This window comes from Desmodus rotundus, chromosome 3 (assembly GCF_022682495.2).
Source record: "Desmodus rotundus isolate HL8 chromosome 3, HLdesRot8A.1, whole genome shotgun sequence".
In the NCBI taxonomy this organism is placed as follows: Eukaryota; Metazoa; Chordata; class Mammalia; order Chiroptera; family Phyllostomidae; genus Desmodus; species Desmodus rotundus.
The window spans coordinates 171,067,063-171,085,584 of NC_071389.1; the positions used below are offsets into that span (position 1 = coordinate 171,067,063).

Consider the following 18,522-nt stretch of genomic DNA (forward strand, 5'->3'; position numbering starts at 1 on the left):
CTACATTGAAAATTAGAGAAATTTAGCCTTGACTGGTGTGGCTCAGTGGATTGAGTGCTGGCCTGTGAACCAAAGGCTTGCTGGTTCAATTCCCAGTCAGGGCACATGCCTGGGTTGCGGGCCAGGTCCCCAGTTGGGAAAGCGTGAGAGGCAACCACACATTGATGTTTCTCTCCCTCTCTTTCTCTCTCTCTTCCCCTCTCTCTAAAAATAAATAAATACAATCTTTAAAAAATTAGAGAAATTCAGATTGTTTTCTCATAAATATTTTCTATAGCTACACTATTCTAAGGGAATAGAAAAGAGCAACACTTCATACTTATACTTTTTGTTATTGAATCACTTATATTTCCTATGAAATAAATAAAGGTATAAATAAGATAAAGCATATTTCCTTCCAAATAAGAAAAATGTTAAATTATGATATCAGAGTGATATGACTAATTTATTTCAGTTGATATAAAATATTGAAATTAGAAATAAGTTGTGCCTCTTAAAGAATTTTATGTTTTAAAAAGAAAAAAACTATGTTGTTTCAAATAATATTGCAAATACTGCATTATCTGCTAAACTTTTTGAAGTTCACATGAACCCAAGAGAGACTTACATGACAGTTTAACTAAATTTCTCCTTTTTAGTCTTGAAAATATTTTTAAATTTACATGAGACATTAGAACTTTATCAAAAGGATCTTAGTTAATTTATTTGTGGTAACAACCATAACACACATTGAGCATGCTTGCCCAAATACATGAAGCTAAAAGGGAAAAGAAAGTCTCATTTTATCATTAGTCTTGGGAGATACAAGTTTAACCAATTTATTGTTTGGTTCAGGTCAGGTCACTTATTGTATGGATCACATTTTGAAGAAGAGCTGTTTAAAAAAAAAAAAATCTTGTATAAGACCAAAAAATGTTGGTGTTGGTTTTGACTGTGAAATCGCATTCACAGGAGGAAATTTTTCCTCAGGAAGATGAAACATTTGTTTAAAGAGCCATATCAGCTGGCTGTTCTAGGATTCATTTTTTTTTGACATTTTTGAAGTAATCTAAAGTTTTATCAACTATAGAATATTTACAGCATCTGGTGTGTGTAGAGAATTGATCACCCATGTAGTTTCTCTTTTCTTTGGTCCCGGCAGTCTGCCCTGAGAACCTACACTATATTTTCTGTATTTATCAATGCTTTTATTGGAACGAATGTTAACGTCACGTAGCAGATTGCCATGCTTTATGGAATCATAATGTAACTACCTTTCTTATTTTAAAAGTTAATTTAGAAGTGTGTCAAAGCATTTTTTTACAAACCTAATAATATTACAAAACATAAATAACTTTTTAAACAATATTCCTACTTTCCTTTTTACAACTCTAGGTCCTTTTTCTCTCGTTTGTATGATGACCCATTCTCTTTTGCTTGTCCCTAAATGCACTTGCTACTGAAAGCTCTATTCTCTATGACAGCGATTTTCTACTGGTGAGCCACAAGAACTTTTAAAACGTGCAATACCCGACTATTTATCCAGGGGCGCTGACCTCTTTTTCCTTTGTCAAATAAAAAAATGACAACAGCCAACACAAAAAATAGCTAACCGGTGTGAATGAATCAAAATTATACTTATATTTTTTGTCAGATGGGCAAAAAATATAGTATTTTTTTGGTGTGCTGCAGAATTTTAGTACTTAGTTTATGTGTGCTATGAGATGAAAGGTTGAAAATCGCTGATCTATGAAGTTCTCTTCACTTTCCATACTGCCTTTATCAGCACATCAGCATCTAGTTGTCCATTGAATACTCATTCTTCTCTTCTTCCTTACTGAAAAAAATCTCAATTTCATTTGAATTGACAATGTACTACCTAAAAATATCTGCTTTTCTCTCAGACACTTTGGCACCTGAGGTGGCCACGTGATACAGTTCTGGCTAATGAGTAAGTGGAAGAAAGACAGGGATTTGGGGAAAGCCTTTGTTCTCCTGAAACAGGTACTGCTAGTTCCTCCTTTTCTCTTCTTCTTCCTTCCTGTCTGGAATGTGGATGTGAGATTTGGGGCAGAACAGCCATCTTAAAACCATAAGATCACAGGTATGAAGATAAATATATATTTGCTAATGATGTAGCGGGGAGAAGATAAAAAAAAGTCCTTTTCTAAAGGTTTAACTGAGCCACTTTTTAGATTTGGCTCCAAAACATAGTTTGTCAAACCCAGTTCTGTACTATCCATCCAATGATTAGTCTTTTATCTAATAGTGAGGGCATATCAATACAACATGCTTGCCAGCATGGTGAGATGATATTTAGGCCAGTCCTTAAAGTTAACGTTATCCCCAAAAGTTGCCACATATTCTATTGTGAGAAGAAAGGAAACTCTATGATCCAGACTGCAATTTTTACAATGGAATTATTATCAAATAACACTCTCTCCAGAGTTGCCAGTTTGAGATGAGAATTTGAAGGAAAGCAAAAAGTAAAGAGTTTAAAGGAAGCTTCTTCGTTTTATTTGGGGACCGGGACTTATCAATGCTTTCAGAACGTAAGATGCTTTTCTAGTGGTTATCTACAAACTATCTACACCTTCACTGTCTATAAGTTTGAAGCTGTTTGAAAACAAAAGTAAGCTTTATTCATTCTACCAGCCATTCAGAAAATAGTTTAGGATAGCTTTGAGGATCTTTGGACATATTTTTTTTCATATTATTTTTTAGAGCTGATAACAAGCTCACTTTTTGAAGTTTAGTACTCTGTCTTTTCAAAAACAAACAAATACAAAAAACCCCACACTGTAAAGGTAACCAAAGGCAGCTTTCCTGATTCAGATGCTTGCCTAGAGCTTTTATTTGGCAACTTATAGAACCAGCATCTCTGGCATGATATGGACCACACTGGATTTCCATCCACAGAGAAGGGACTGGATGCTTCTGTAGTGAACAGTTTAGGGTCTCAGGTGGGCTCACCAGCCATGTGCGAAGGGGTATATGTGCAGGCCTTTGGGTGCAACATTCCATGTGGTGAGAAGTACTGAAAGATAAGGAGTCACATTAAACATCGGAAGCAGAGCCAAGGAGACGGTGACAGTTCACAGGACTCGGTGTCTCAGTGTTGTGGAGGAGGGATGATGACCTTGGGCAGATATCATATCAGCATATCACCATGCTTGGTTTCTTCCACCCTAGGGAAGGTGACTTCCTCTTGGGGCTTCTTAAGAGAAATGAAAAGTTGGAATTTCTGTTTCCACTCTGGTGAGGTGACAAGAGGGATCAGAATGCCTCTTTTCCACTATGTCCCCACACCCTCGGCCCACTTTTGAAGCAGTTCCCAGATTCTGTCCACAGGGCAATAGGACAGGTGGATATTTTTATGCCTATCCTTTTTTAAAATTAAATAGCTGAAAACAGTGAAAGAAGTCACCCATAGAGGCTGAGGAGCAGTACAAATAATATCTGAGAATTACTAAATATTATCTTGGATAGAAAAGATACACTGTAGAAAAATATTTTAACTGATTTGGTTATTAATTATTCACACATATATACCCTCCTTACAGCTTTCTGAATGCATTTGTTAAATAGGCCTCGTAAAAGATTCCCTTAATCTTGTTATGCTAACTTGTTTATTTTCTTCCCTTCCTTCAGTCAGAACAAACAAAATCTATGAGGTAGAGAACTAGACTGTGTTGCTTATTATTATATTTCTCGCATCTACAACAGTATTTGGCATGGACTGGGCACTCATCAAATATTTCATGAATGAAAGAACAATAATTTCAGCAATTCCTTGAGGTAAGTGCTATAATTGTCCTATAGCTTAGACAGGAAAAACTGAGGCTAAGGAACTTGTCTAAGGTCACAGCTCGTCAGTGCTGGATCTGAGTTCTCAAAAACCAGAGCTTTTAAGCATTCCATACCATTTGTAGTATGTTTCCCCTTTAAACTGTCAATCCAGGCTATCATTTTCACTCTACCCAGAATTCCACCTGGATATGACCACCTCAGTACCTGACAAGGCCTTTCATTTTTCACTCACTCAATCCAGCTAGAAAGTTACTGGTAGAATCACTGGTAAACAATGGTTTTCTCATGTGAGCCTACTGTTCAAAAATGTTGGTGTTTCCCCCAGATGTCGGTGCCCCGCAGCATAAATGAATGTTCCGGTCTGCAGCAACCCTCTGCTTTCACCTCTATTTCTTTTTCTTTAATAAAGGTTTTATTTATTTATTTTTAGAGAGAGGGGAAGGGAGGGAGAGAAACATCAATGTGTGGTTGCTTCTCGCACGCCCCCTACTGGGGACATGGCTCACAATCCAGGCATGCGCCCTGATGGGGGATTGAACTGGTGACCCTTTAGTTCGCAGGCCACCATTCAGTCCACTGAGCCACAGCAGCCAGGGTTCAAGTCTATTTCTATTTGGTATCTTTTCTTAGGTTATCCAGCCACACAGAAACTTTAATTTAAGCTCAATTTTTCAGCATCTTAGTTTACTAAGTGAATAACTCAGTAAGTCTTTGATTTTTCTTCCTAATCACAAAAGAAAAAATCTGAGAAAACTGAGGTTCAGCAAATTAAATAACATTAACTAAGCAACTGAGTTTTTCCATAACCTTTGGACATGATGTGATAGTATAAGCAACAGCCACATAAAGGTTAACTTAAAAAAACTAAACCAGCAAGGAGGAGTCTCTGGTTCCAAGAGACTAATCTTTTCTATAACCTGATTTACGCAATCCTCGGAGCCAAAGAAACTTTATCAAAGGATTAAAACTTATGTAAACAAAGATCCTTTTATTTGCAGCTCTGATTCAGAGCAAGACACTCCAGCTTACAAGTTTGCAGAGATTTATTCATATTTGTTACTCAATATATAATTTTTTAAAAAATATGATGCATTTACAGTACTGAAGCAGCATTGAGTGACAGCAGTGAATGAAGACGATGGTGAATACTAAGGTAAAAGAAATTCACTTATTTGGGTTATTATGGGTTGCAATTCAGTCACTTTTGCTTGGAAAAAATTATAAGGTAGATTTAAAACTCATTTACTGTACGACTTTTTATCTGATTATCTTGTCTATAATTTCCTGATGGTGACAACAATTCCATTTAATGCAGGATTGTGTCAGAGTAATAATACCAGTTTTTCATAAACAAACATATGGGTATATACTTTGATTTTTTTCAATATGCAGGTACAGGTGGTTTGGAGTATTGGAAGTGAGTTTAAATGACTCCAGATAATGCTTTTTCTCCTACTTTGTCCACGGCCTGAAAAGCTCTCTTTGTTTATCCAGTTCCTCCAACTCTGTCCTTCAAGTTTCTGATCAGGTGCGATGTTCTCCACATCTCTCTCCCCCACCCCCGAAATCCTAGCACATCACACACATACGCCATTGGAGTTTTCTTTGAAAATTCAAAAATGAGAAAGTTACTTTGTTTAAAGGCCAAATAATACAAATCATCAGAAGAAGTCAATTTGGTACATATCTTTTTATATTTTTCTATGCTCATGTAAAACAATATATAAAACATATGAATTATGTGTTTTAATATACATATGCTCCTTCCCCTACATTTATTGACATAAAAGGGGTGATCATTATATACATGATTTGACTAGTTGCTCTATTCATTTAACTGTGTACTATGGACATTCCTCTAGGTAGCAGATATATCTAACCTATTCTTGACCTAAATATCCTTAGAAAGAAATGTGTCCTTTTTATAAAGTGGATTACCAAAAGTGAAATTACAAAAAAGAAATGTGTACTGCTATTCACGACCTCAACATTTTTCTATTCCATTGGATGTTATAAATATTGAAAAAAATATTAATGTATTATATGAAAAAACAAGGGTATTTTGCTGCTTTGATTTGCATATCTTTGGCTATTAGTGAGAATTAGCATCTTTTATAAAAGTCTTTTTATAATCTTTTTGTCCATTTGCATTCCCTCTTTTATTAACCCTAGTTCATACCTACTTTTTAAAAAAATCGATTTGTAGGAGTTCTTTATTTACATTACAGACATAAACCCCTACCTCTTATATATATTTCAAGTATTTTCTCCATGTCTTTTTAAAACCTAATTGATACTATTTTTTGCTTTTGTGTAATTTGTATTATGAAATCAACTTTGTAATTTTTTCCATTATAGTTTCTTGAGGTTTTTTTTTGTCTTTTTCAAGTTTTTTTCTGACCCTAACATTTCCTTTTTTTTCAAATATTAATACTTTCTACATTAAATTCTTTAGACCATTGATCTTTTTATTTTCAAATATGATTTTCGGCAGGGCTATCACTTTATTTTCCTTCCAGATTGAGATCTTATTAATATCATTTTGTTAAGTAAGCTGTATTTTTTTTGATGAACAATTATTAACATATTTAACATGTGTTACATTTTCATTTATACAGGGTCTAGTTATGGGCTCAGTTTTGTACCAGTGATTTTTTGTCTATGTTTTTTCTAATGACTTGCTGTTTTAAGCAGATTAGTGTTACAGAAGTTTCAACATCTCTTACGGCACTATAGCGGGCACCTGCAGTCTTTTTCATTTCAGCCTAGTGAGCGTGGCTTTAAATGTTCTTGGAGTGCATTATATTTGTCCTCTGCATTTTGGAGGACAGATATAATGCACTCTGACTGGTGTACGGCTCCTGCTTAACAAGTCTAAAAGGTGAAAGGCTGTGGGTGGATCCCTCTGCCAGGAGGCAGAGGGAAGAGAGGGCTCTATTTTAGAAGTAGTGGCACCCCAGTCAGTGGTAGGTCACTAGTTCTAGTTTGGGGTTGTCTTAGTTGTGGACTAATTGGAGTGCATGGAGCAGTGCTGAGATCTCAGTAGAAAGAAGCTACAAGTGTATGCTGCATATCTAAATTCGAAGGGGAAATTTTGTGTGAGTAGTCAGACGAGGTGCATGGTGCATTGACCCTGCCAAGGACACTGCAGGTGACAGATCATGACTGCATGATGGGACTGCCAAAGAACCACAGGAGTGGCCACGAGAGTCAGTTTTAAACATCTGTCCTTGCCGGAGGCAGGGATGTCATTTCCTGACTCCTTAACTCCTCCCTCACAAGTTTCAACTCTGGAGGAGACAGAAGTAGCTTGTTCAGCTCTGGGGGAACAAATGGGTGTGTGGAAGTGGGGAGAGATTGGAAAAAAGTAAGAAAGAAATCAGAGAAAAAACCTGGACTCTCCCAAAAGTAGAAAAGAAGTTTTAATTTAAATGACGTTCAAAGTGAATTAGATATACTAATCCAGAACTGAACATTTCTGTGGGACTAAACATGACCAGGGCTTTTTTGTTTTGTTTTGTTTTTCCCTTTTGAAAGTCAACAGAAGGTAGTGGGACCTGTTTGACATTCCATTCAGTCAGGGAAAAAAATAGCTCCGAAAAAGGAGGGGGAAGAATAAGGCTATTTTCTGATGTCATCACTTACCTCTTATTTGTTTACAGCACTTGCAACCCATTCCTAATGTAAATATTGCTTCTGAGCACAAGGTTGGATTATTTCAACTTTAATGTCATTTTCAATAACTCATCCCTTTTAGCAAACATAGGCCTTCTCCTCAGAAAGACACCAAGATTATAATTTTTGCGTTCCTGCAACCTTCTCTTCATTTCAGTATACTGTTGCTGGTTTTACTACTTAAATAGTTCTTACAAATACATAATTTTTTAACTTAAATGTTTTGTACATGTAAATATTTTGCCATTTAACCTGGAAACATTTTTTGAATCATGGGACTAGATTAGCTTCAGAGTCATGTCATCTGTTGAACAAACTCAAAAAGAGTTTTGGAGGCTTTGGCTAGAAATACATAATCAATATTTAATCAGGGTTTGCAAAATGGAAACTACAGCTAGGCAAGAACCTGGAAGTGTTCCAAAGAAGAAAGAAAAATTAAGAGAATTATCAGTCTTGCACTCTTAGACTTAGGATTAGTCCAGGACAGTTATCAATCAGATGTCAGGTGGTCAGCATGACGAGCTCCAGGTAGTCTGGAAGATGGATGGCAGGAGGTCTGGTTATGCTTGGTGTCCTAGACAACGGATGTTAGATGCATCTCATGAGACCTGGATGTGCAAATCCCTCAGGGGATTTGATTTGCAGACGGTTATCTGGAGGTCTGGTGTAGGTCCAGGTACCCTGTCATACAACAAGCTGATATATACCCACATATTGACACAAGATTGGGAGGTTCAAAAGTTTTTGTTCCCAGGCAAGTTAGGACAAGACTAGAATTATTTCCTCATGCTTCACCTGTCATAATGTTAATTTATCAGCTTGGTTAAAGTGACTCCATTTTTTACATTCCCTGTTTTCACTCTTTCCTCATACCAGTTCCATAGGAGGGGAATTGAAAAGGACAGTCAAAGCATGCAAATCAAATTTGGGCTACTCTATCAGAGAAGGATGAGGATGATTTTAGAAGTTTCTACAGCATTTTAAATCTTCAAAATAGACATTGATTTCTTATAAGACAGGAAATGCATAAAATTACATGTATCCCATATTGAGGATTACAATAATACATGTGGGATTAATCCCAATAATTATTAATCCTAATAATAATTATTAATCCCAATAACAATATGGGATTAGTATTATAATAATCCCATATTTGAAGTGAGGACAAAGTAGAAAATGTCTTAGGAATTTAGGCAGAACAAGGACAATAGGAAGTTTAAGCTCGGCAAGTTTTCAGGTACTTTATGTAGCAATAGAGGCAACAGGAGCTACCAATTATTGAAATTTTTGTACATGTCGGGCTCTCTGACAAGTACTTTACATTATCCCATTTTTCATTGTATGCCACGTGGCTGTGTAATCTTTTTAGGACCCAGAAGGAGAAGATGCAGACATCTCCTACTTGTCTCAGTTCCAGGAAGTCTCATGAGATCTACGTGATGGTCCCTGGACAGTCACCCCCGCATCAGATATCATTAGGTTTTGGGGATTAAAAGTGAGAATTCATTGAGATGGGGCAACAGCAGCTTAAGAATTCCAAAACGTCCTCCAAATATATGATGTAAATGTTGGTAATGCTGGAAAAGAATAGGAGACCATAGACTGAGTTCTACCTTGGGGCTGGTTCACCGACATTTTTGTTTTACAAATTAGAAATTTTTTGACAGTAGCAACCTGTGATTTCATCCACGATGAGAATGTAATATGGTGATCAAATGAAATAGTCTAAATTTTATTTACATTTAAAAATGGAAAAACAGCATATAGAAATAAGACTATGAAAATGCCACAGGAGGCACCTCATTTTAAAGAAGTCCTGGTTTCTTTTTCTATCCATTTTCTTTCTTTTGTGTCTGTGTGGGCATGATTTTCTTCTTCATTTCCCAGTGACATGTGTCAGTTGTGGTTTATGTGATCCTATTTTTTTATGCTGTAGATCTTGGTGTTAAAATCCATGCTAAATAGGGCTAATTGGTAGGACTACCTAATATCTAAATTGAGTACAATTTAGTCGTTACCATTGGCATTTAGGTGATTATTAATAAAGGAAAGGGAAGCAAAGGGAATTAGACATTGAGCTTAATAAACTGGGAGGTGTGAATCTCTTTGCTTCACCAGGAAGCTACAGCTTCACACCCCAGGAAACTACAGCAGCAGTTCCCCAAGGGGATTACCACTCCTCAGGGGAACAAGAGCTCTCTCTTATGCTGGTGACTCACACTCATCCAGTGCTTTCATGCATTCTATCTTGCCCATCAGACTGTGGACCTAGCAGCCCCCAGGGCCCACAGCAGATGGTGTGGGTGGGCTCCGAAGTGCTGAGCTTTCATAGGGAGCAGAAACTCTGAGCAGTGGCCTTTATTCTGGCCCTACTGAAGACAAGACTGGACATTGTCCATGGCGAGACATACGGAGATGGGACATTGGGAAGTCAGAAGGGAAATCCCTTAATTTTTCATCATCAATAAACTTTACCGCAGGACCCCATCCTCCTGTGCAGGTCTCAGGAAATTCTTTTCCTCATAACTCCATAAGGACGCCACTTCCACCTCGAACAAAACTACAGTGACATAATTATACACTTGAGAAGTGGACATATTTTAAATTTTGCTGTACCATTTTTTGTCATATTTATGTGGAACAAAAGAGAGCAGAAGGTAGACTGTATTTCAAACTTATGTTGTCCAGTTGGGACACTGATCATTTGCTAACCTCTTAAACCAAGAAAGGATCTTAGCCTGTTAATAAGTCTCACCTGTATCTGGAAATTATGGTCACATTTGTGGGTATTTCTATAGGCCAAATTAGGTTTTAAATATATATTTCTGGAAAGGGCTAGAAAGAAGAGTTTGTAGGTGGTTATAATACCTAAGCTTTTCTTTGGCAAAGTTTCAGATAAAGACATAGTAAAATGTTATTATGATAACAATAACTATTATTGACATGTAAATAATGTATTTTGATGCCTTCCTATGTTATAGATGGAAATCAACTTACCTCAGATTACTGGTCACAGAGACCAAGCTCAACTTTTTAGTGATAAAGCTGTGCATTACTCATTTTAGGTGATTCAGCCCCTCAACTCAAATGTATGAGAAGGGCAACAACATGTGTGTGATTCAAAACATATCGAAGAGCCTCAGCACATTATGTCTTAAAATAGCAACACATGACCTTCCATCCCATTGTTGTGTGATGATGTCCACAGTGATAAATGAGAAGGGCTGGCCAAAACGATCAGTTAGTTTTTTCTGTAAAATAAAAGACACAGTTTTCGTTTTCACCAATAACTTTATTGATTTGGATATTTTGAGTACCTTGGCTCTCGTGTGGTATAACATTGACTGTTCTCAATTAATGTCTTGATTTGATCACTGTCAACTTCAACTGGTCTACCGAACTGTAGAGCATCATCCAGTGAGAAATCTCCAGCATGAAATTTCACAAAACACTTTCACACATTCAATCAGTCACAGCACCTTCTCCACACACTGCACATCTTTTCTTTCATTTCAGTTGCATTTTTACCTTTCTTGAAATAATAAAGCATAATATGCCAAAAATGTTGCATGTTTTCTTCCATCTCCAATATTAAAAAAGCTGCATGAAAATTCACCAATTTTGATAAGTTTTTTTTAATGCATGCTGATATGACACCTGTTATAGTACAATCTAACGAAATTGTTTCAAATGAAGTTAAAGACAACTAAGTGCTACTGGAGCCACCTTACGGAAAAGACCAAATGAACTTTTTGGCCAACCCAGTACATTCAAATACACTCTACAAGACAAATTCTACAGCTGCAGTATTTCACCAGTTGTAGGTATTAGAATCTCCTAAACATCTTGTCCTATGGGTTTACTTTTTACATCTTTTTTTTTTTATTCAGAAGTCTGAGAATCATGGTGAGGCCAAAGCGAGTTTTTTTAAACACCTGATGCTTTGGTCAATGTAGTTTAGTTAATAATAATCACAGCTAAAAATTTTGAAGTGTTGTATTGACAGGTATTATAACATATTAAGTGCTTTTCATGCATTTCTCTATCCTTATAACATTGCAAAACACATACTATTTTTTCATAGATAAAGGAGAGAATTGAAGCTAAAATAAGTTAAGAAATGGATGCAAAATTTTGAAAAAGGGCCAAAATCCTAGCAAAGGTCTTCCTGTTTCCAAAATCTCTGTTCTTCCCACTCTACCAGTGGTCCTACTATAACAGCTCTCAGTGTCCTACTGATTTTTTGATCTTCAAAATTACAACAGGAAATCTTTAAAATGCTTCATTTATGAAAGTGACTACATTTAGACAATACCTCCTGGCATACTAATTATAAACTCAACTTCAAATAAAGTTTCAAAAACTGAGTTTGAATTTCCTGGGGCTCAAAGGGTTTGGTTCAGTTTCATGGCCTCCTTTATCTCCCAGTGGCATTTCTGCAGAAGGGTTCCAGAGAAAAGGGTTCTTAAGGGCCTGGTAGTCGGGGGAAGCCTGATGAAGCGTCAGAGAAACAAACGGCCTCTATTGTTTTGCCTTTTGCCCTGCTTTGCCCCACCAGTTTTCTCGACCACATCAACCCAGGTTAACATTTAGGATAGTTATAACCAGAGTGGAACTGGTGGTTTAAACCCAGGTCAGGCCTGGCTGCGTGCAGGGAAATGGTTGCAAATGTTTGCAAGCTCCCAAGCCCAACTGGAGAAATTTCAGGGTAACCAGGGCTCCTTTGTACCTTTTCCCCTCTACTCCTTCTCCTTTTTCTTTTCCTTACAGTTCACCCTTCCCCTTCCTTCACCATTTTTTCTTGCTTCCAGGTGCTTATCCCATTTTCTAGGGTTTTGTTCTTAGTTAGCTATGAACTAACTTCAACTAGGTTATTAGAGGTAATGATCCAGAGTTCCCCTTCAAGAGGGATTTTTGTTTTTTAATAAGGAACTCTTGAACTAAAATCCCCTTAAAATGCAAAAGAACGAATTTCAAATTACAGAAAGTGAAGGGGGTTAATTCTGGACAAGGGTGTTGCTCTTTTGTTCATGATTTGTTGTTGTCTGTTGCTTTTTCAAATAATTTATATTTCTGAAAGTAATGCACTCAATAAAAGGAAGTGAATTATCATACTGCACCAGAATATAGTTTTATCATAGTGATAGCTATCTGTGGGACCATAGCTTCCTAACCTTCATGTAAGTTTATACTAATTATTTCAGCATTTATATTACATAGACACCATATTTATGTGTTTATAGGATAATCAGGACATCATACCTCTTAAGATAGAGAGATTTTTAGACTTTAAGTCTACAATTTTTTGATAAAATTAATTTTCCTTTTATAAGGCTATCCATAATTTTAACAAACATTGAATTTTAACACTATTGAATGTATTAATATATAGTTTGCTACATATGTGGTAACATTTGTAGTTATTTAAATTCTATTCTTTGAGAATTTTAGAATTCGTTCTCACTCTTCTGATCTAATTACAACCAAGGTAAACTCTACCAGGTATTCTTTTGCTTTATTGTCTATTATTTCCTTTTTAGGATTTATGTGCCATTTCTTACTGATTGTAACCTTTGTTCTAAGTAACAAAAGGAATGTTCCAACAAGGAAGTGGTGGATTTTTCTGAACCTATGGCTCATGTGGTTGTCAAAATCTTGTAATTCTAGAAGCAACTATGCAAGACAAATGTCTTTGCATCACTGGTTATTGGAGCAGGAAAGACATATGGTGATACGAATCTTATTTAGGATTTAGATAGATTATTTCATTATTCTAGTTCCCTTTTTGTTTTTTTGAACTTTTTTTCCCATCAAAATCTTGTAATTCTATAAGTGATTGTGCAAGACATGTTTTTGCATCATTGGTTATTGGAGCAGGAAAGACATATGGTGATACGAATCCTATTTAGGATTTGGGTAGATTATTTTCATTATTCTAGTTCCCTTTTTGTTTCTTTGAACTTTTCTCCATATTATTTTGAGCCCACTTGTGTTTCCTGCCTTTATCTTTCTTCTCCCTTTCTCTCTTTCTCAAGCCTGTTTATTTGCTATTAATAACAAAAAAAATACTCACTGCTATACTAGATCATTTTTTTGTTTGTGCGCAGTTACTGTGGCTATAATGGCTACCACTGATTGAATACCAAAGATGTGGCAGGTACTTGGCAAATATTACTCGTATTCTTTAATAAATTAATACATTTAATAAACCTTACAATTATTATTTCTGTTTTACAAAGGGAGCAATTAAATCCTACCTTTATATTAACATTTACTCATTTTTTAATTGTTCATTCATTACTCATAAAATACATTTATTTTCACAGTGTTTATTGAGCACCTGTTATATGCAAATAATGGGTTTAAATATTGTGGGGACTGCAGAGGTGACTCACATACCCTCATCCTCAGGTACTTTTCAGACTAGGAGAGGAAATAACACCTGTTCATATATAACCAAAATACTAGGATCCATCAACTACTTCAAGGTATTCTCAAAACCCCAACCACTAAAATAGTATCAAATACCAAAGTGAACTCAATACACATATGTTGAATGATGGATTAAATTTTGATAAATTGAAGAGTCTATGTAAATTCAGAGCTGAGATGACAGGATCATAAGAGGTTCCTTGGAGAATGTGGCATTTGAGAACATGGATATAGATTCCCAGAGGAAGAGAGAAGGATAATGCAAGGTGAGCAAATCGGATGAGCCAAGGATGGAGGTGTGGGAGTGTGAAGCGTGAAGTATGTAGAAAGTTGATGCACCAAAGGAAGCAGTAGCAGTGTGGGTGAAAATGTAACCTGAAGTCCCACGGCAAGAACCTTAAAGGACTGACTACTGGATGTGGCACTCTTCACTCTGCAGTTTTTATTTTACTGTAAAGAAGATTTTCTTAGATGGTACAGAATGAACAAATAGAAGTCTTAATAGGAATCCAATGTGAACATCACAGCTGCGTTTTGGGGGTGGCAGAATAAAGAGAAGCTACCAACAATCTTTCAGTATTAGAAATATTTAATAAGTGTATTAGATTTTTCAAATTTTCTTTCAGTCGAAACCTTAAAAGACAAAATAAAACAAAGCAAAACTATCTCATACTGGCTAAAGACTGTTATTGTCAACATCAAACAAGTTCTTTATATACTGAAAAAATATTTTTATCCCATTATTCTTTTACCTGACTTGTTTGTTCAGCGCCAAGACAAACTGATCTGAAGGGGTCTTACGTAAAATGAACCACAGGACACAGTGGAAGCAGAAGAAAAATATTTGTGTTTGGGCATAATGTAGAGAAATTGTCTGGACTCTGGAGCCTGATAAACCTGGGCTCTGTTCTTGGAACAACACTTATTAACTGTGATCTTGGACAAGTCAGCTCATTTTCTTTTAAAGAGATAGACTCTTTATTTTGAAATATGTGGCTGTTTGAGAAAGCAAAGAAATCCCTAACATTCTTATCTATTTTTACAAAATTAATTTTTATATTTAGCTCATGTTTTCTCCTTAGTTTCTATCAGTAAATGGTATACCTGCCCCATAGGGTTTTGTGAAGATTTATATATATATATGTATATATATATATGTATATATGTGTGTGTATGTATGTATGTATATATATATGGATGCACATATAAAATGCATGTAGGTGGTACTCAGAAAATAGTGGCCTTTTTCTCCTAATTCTACCCTCATTTTTTTCTTTTCCTCAGATTGTTTGTAATTTAGTTTTATCTAGCTGTGAAAGGAAGATGAGAGACTTTACAAGCCCCTTAGGTGGTGAAGTGGTGCCTAGTGGCCAGGAGCACAGCTCTGCTGCACAATGCCCACCCCCCAAGCTAGAATGTAAATTCTGTGAGGATGGGGGATTTTGTCTGTCTAATTCATTGAGTCATCCCAACCATTTTGAACAGTGTGTGGCATATAGTAAGTGCTGGGAAAACCTATGAAGAGATGAGGGGTGGTAGATGCCGTTGAGTGAGCATGCGTACTGTGTGGCTGTGTCATTCAAAATGACTGAGCAAGTAGAGCAACAAATCTGCATCAAATTTTTCGGTAAGCTTTAACATTCTTCCATGGAAACTATTTGGATGATTCAGAAGGCCACAGCTATAGTCGACTGGTGATTGGCAGCTTCATCACGACAACATGCCCACTCATACATCACATCTCCTTCAGAGTTGTTTGGTGAAACATCAAATCACCCAAGTGACTCAGCCCTCCTACAGCCAAGATTTGGCACCCTGTGACTTCTGGCTTTTCCCCAAACTAAATAACCCTTGAAAGGGCAGAGATTTCAGACCATCAATGAAATTCAGGAAAATATGATGGAGCAGCTGATGGCCACTGGGAGAACAGTGTGAGGTCCCAAAGTGCCTACTTTGAAGGGGACTGAGGTATCACTGTCCTATATACAATGTTTCTTGTATGTTGTATGTTCTTCAATAAATGTCTCTATTTTTCATAGTACATGGCTGGATACCTTCTGTACAAACCTCATATGTATTCAGAAATGATCATCACAATATATCTAGTTGACGTCCATCACACACATGGTTACCAATGTTTTTCTCCTTGTGATGAGAACTTTTAAGGTCTACTCTAATAACAATTTTCAGTATACAATATGGTATTGTTAACTACAGTCATCATGCTGCACCTTACCTACCCAGGTCTTACTAATTTTAAAACTGGAAATAATAATATTTACTTCCTATTGTTTATGAGTATTAACTCAGATAATACATATAAATGAACTTTAAATAGCATCTCACATATAGTGCACATGCCATAAACATAGCTTTAAATTGAAAGGAGCAGGCACTTAACGATGAATAAATACCAATTAAATCACACCAAGAACTAGCTGAGGTGGATGAACAGATAGGGACATTCAGATGTAAAATAAAGTATCTGCCATTAAGAAACATTAAATTCTCCCTCGAGCCCTTTCCTTAACTCTATAGTGGGCAGGTACCTCTCCTTTACAAAGTGTGGCCCAATGCCATTCTGCTGTGGCCAGGTGGCCCTTGTGGGAAATGCTTTGTGGGGAGAAAGAGGAGGCTTCTCCTACAAGTGGAAAGAGAAGGGAGCAGCATTAATTGCTGGGCAGATTTGTAGCCAAAATCCTAGCTATTTTCTTCACCGACATGATTTCTTTTTACCTTCACAGCCAATCTCTGAATGATTTATTATTCTTTTCATGCCACATGTGGGGACACAGAGGTTCAGAGTACTTTGATCATAGTCACCGAAGCCCACTTGTCTTCAGGGCTGCACAGCCTTCCTACCACCAGGCACTAAAGGGTAGGAGATGTTCTCATCAGCTCTCCCCAGTCCTTCCGAATGAATGCAAATCTCCCATTGTCAGCTGCACGGTGACCAGTAGTAAAATGGTGAATTTCCTCTTTTGAGAAAGAAAAGGGTTTTCCACTATCTCTGCAAGGAGAAATGTATTTCTATTTTTTTTCCAAGGCATCCAAAAACTTCAGATCAATGATACATCAAAATTCAAATCTCTGGTCCATACTGTAGTTTATTTTTTCACCTCATAAGTGTTTCTTCACTGTCATCTTGAAGAAATAGCAGGTTTGAAATAAGCAGATTTGACACTTCCTATGTAACTAAGGAGAGGGGAAGAAGCTGACTGCATGTTTTGAAGAATCTGCCAGCATAGATGTAATGAGTATTTTGCACCACTAGTAGATGTCCAAGGAGCCTTGGAAGCACCCTGGAATTTTCTACTGGACCTTGGAACCAGCAAGTTATTAGCAGCAGAAAAAAATGACATTGTACAGGTATAATGAGAAGCCCCTTTAAATAATTATCAGGTAAGCAGCAGTAAGATTTTGTAGATATCGAAGAGGACATACTGATATTTCCCCCAAACTGTACCATATAGCCTTTCATAGAATCATAATAGATTCTTTCTATTATTTAACTAAAGAATAACGCCTGGTCCTAGTCACCACGAAAGGCTTGTGATCTACCCTGTCTAACCTGTAAAGCATGTATTTGTGATCTTAATATCCCCTGATCTTTTTACAGAATTCTAACGGCAGGTACTTAGATACTGGAGCAGAGCAGCCAGTGCGCAGAAACATCTTGCAATTCCCAGAGCGAAGAGTCAGCTTCTATATAAACAACAACCACCCTATAATTTAAGTTTGAAGAACTTATTGATAATTATCTTAACTCCAGACAATATAAAGTCTGACAGTTTGTATCCTTAAGGATATTAATTATAAGCCAAATGATGTGACTATTTTACTAATTCACATTACAGAAAAAAGCATTTGGTTCTTTAGATGTAAAATATTAGCCTCTATTTGGCTTCTAAATTGATAAATTTACTTAGCACAGCTGCTTAAACTGTCCTGCTCCTGATTGACTGCAACTCTCAATATTAATTATCAAGAAATGTTTGAATATCATGAATGGATTCCTAATGTACTTTGTGTCTATTTCTTCTGTTGGAAATGCCAAAGGACTATAACTCAATATTTTCTTTGATACCAATTCTGCACTCTCAATACATGTTTCAAAGCAGACACATTTCAGCTAGCATAAATATTTTCCAAATAATGTAGATTAAAGAGCAGTGTTAAGAAGAATGACCAATGCACATGACTATGTTTTCATAAAAGTGGTCATCAATTAAATAATTTTCAAAGGTTATGAATAGGTATAGATTTAAATATGTTTTCTGAAATTTGGTTATGAAATTCAACGTATAGTCTAAATCAATAATAAGGGGAAAGGAGAGTATGCTAGTATATTTTACATTTTTCAAATGAAAAAGCATTCCACTTGCAATAAATTGTGAAATATGACCATTTGCTCGTGTCCCATTCCACCAGAAAACCCTATTTTAAAAATGGAATTTACTTAATCTCTGTAATTTATTTAATAAAAATTTTAAGACTTTTATTTCTATAATTATTTGTGAAATTTGAGCATTTAATTGTGTAATACCATGTTTAGTTTATTGGGAGATGGAATTCATTTCCCAGAGGGTTTAGTAACTCAAACAAGGCAAGAAAAATGTAATT

The 18,522-nt window shown here is 36.2% G+C and overlaps 1 protein-coding gene across 2 annotated transcripts in view; it reads left to right on the forward strand.

Moving 5' to 3' along the window:
- Positions 1 to 4,785: 4,785 nt before the first annotated feature.
- SLCO1A2 (solute carrier organic anion transporter family member 1A2) overlaps positions 4,786 to 18,522 on the forward strand; it is a 69,660-nt gene continuing 55,923 nt past the window's right edge. The window contains exon 1 of one of the 2 annotated variants that reach the window (XM_024575737.4): positions 4,786 to 4,942. The gene's annotated coding sequence lies outside the window, so the exon portion shown is untranslated. The remainder of the gene's footprint in view (positions 4,943 to 18,522) is intronic. The other variant, XM_045184198.2, reaches the window with a different exon arrangement.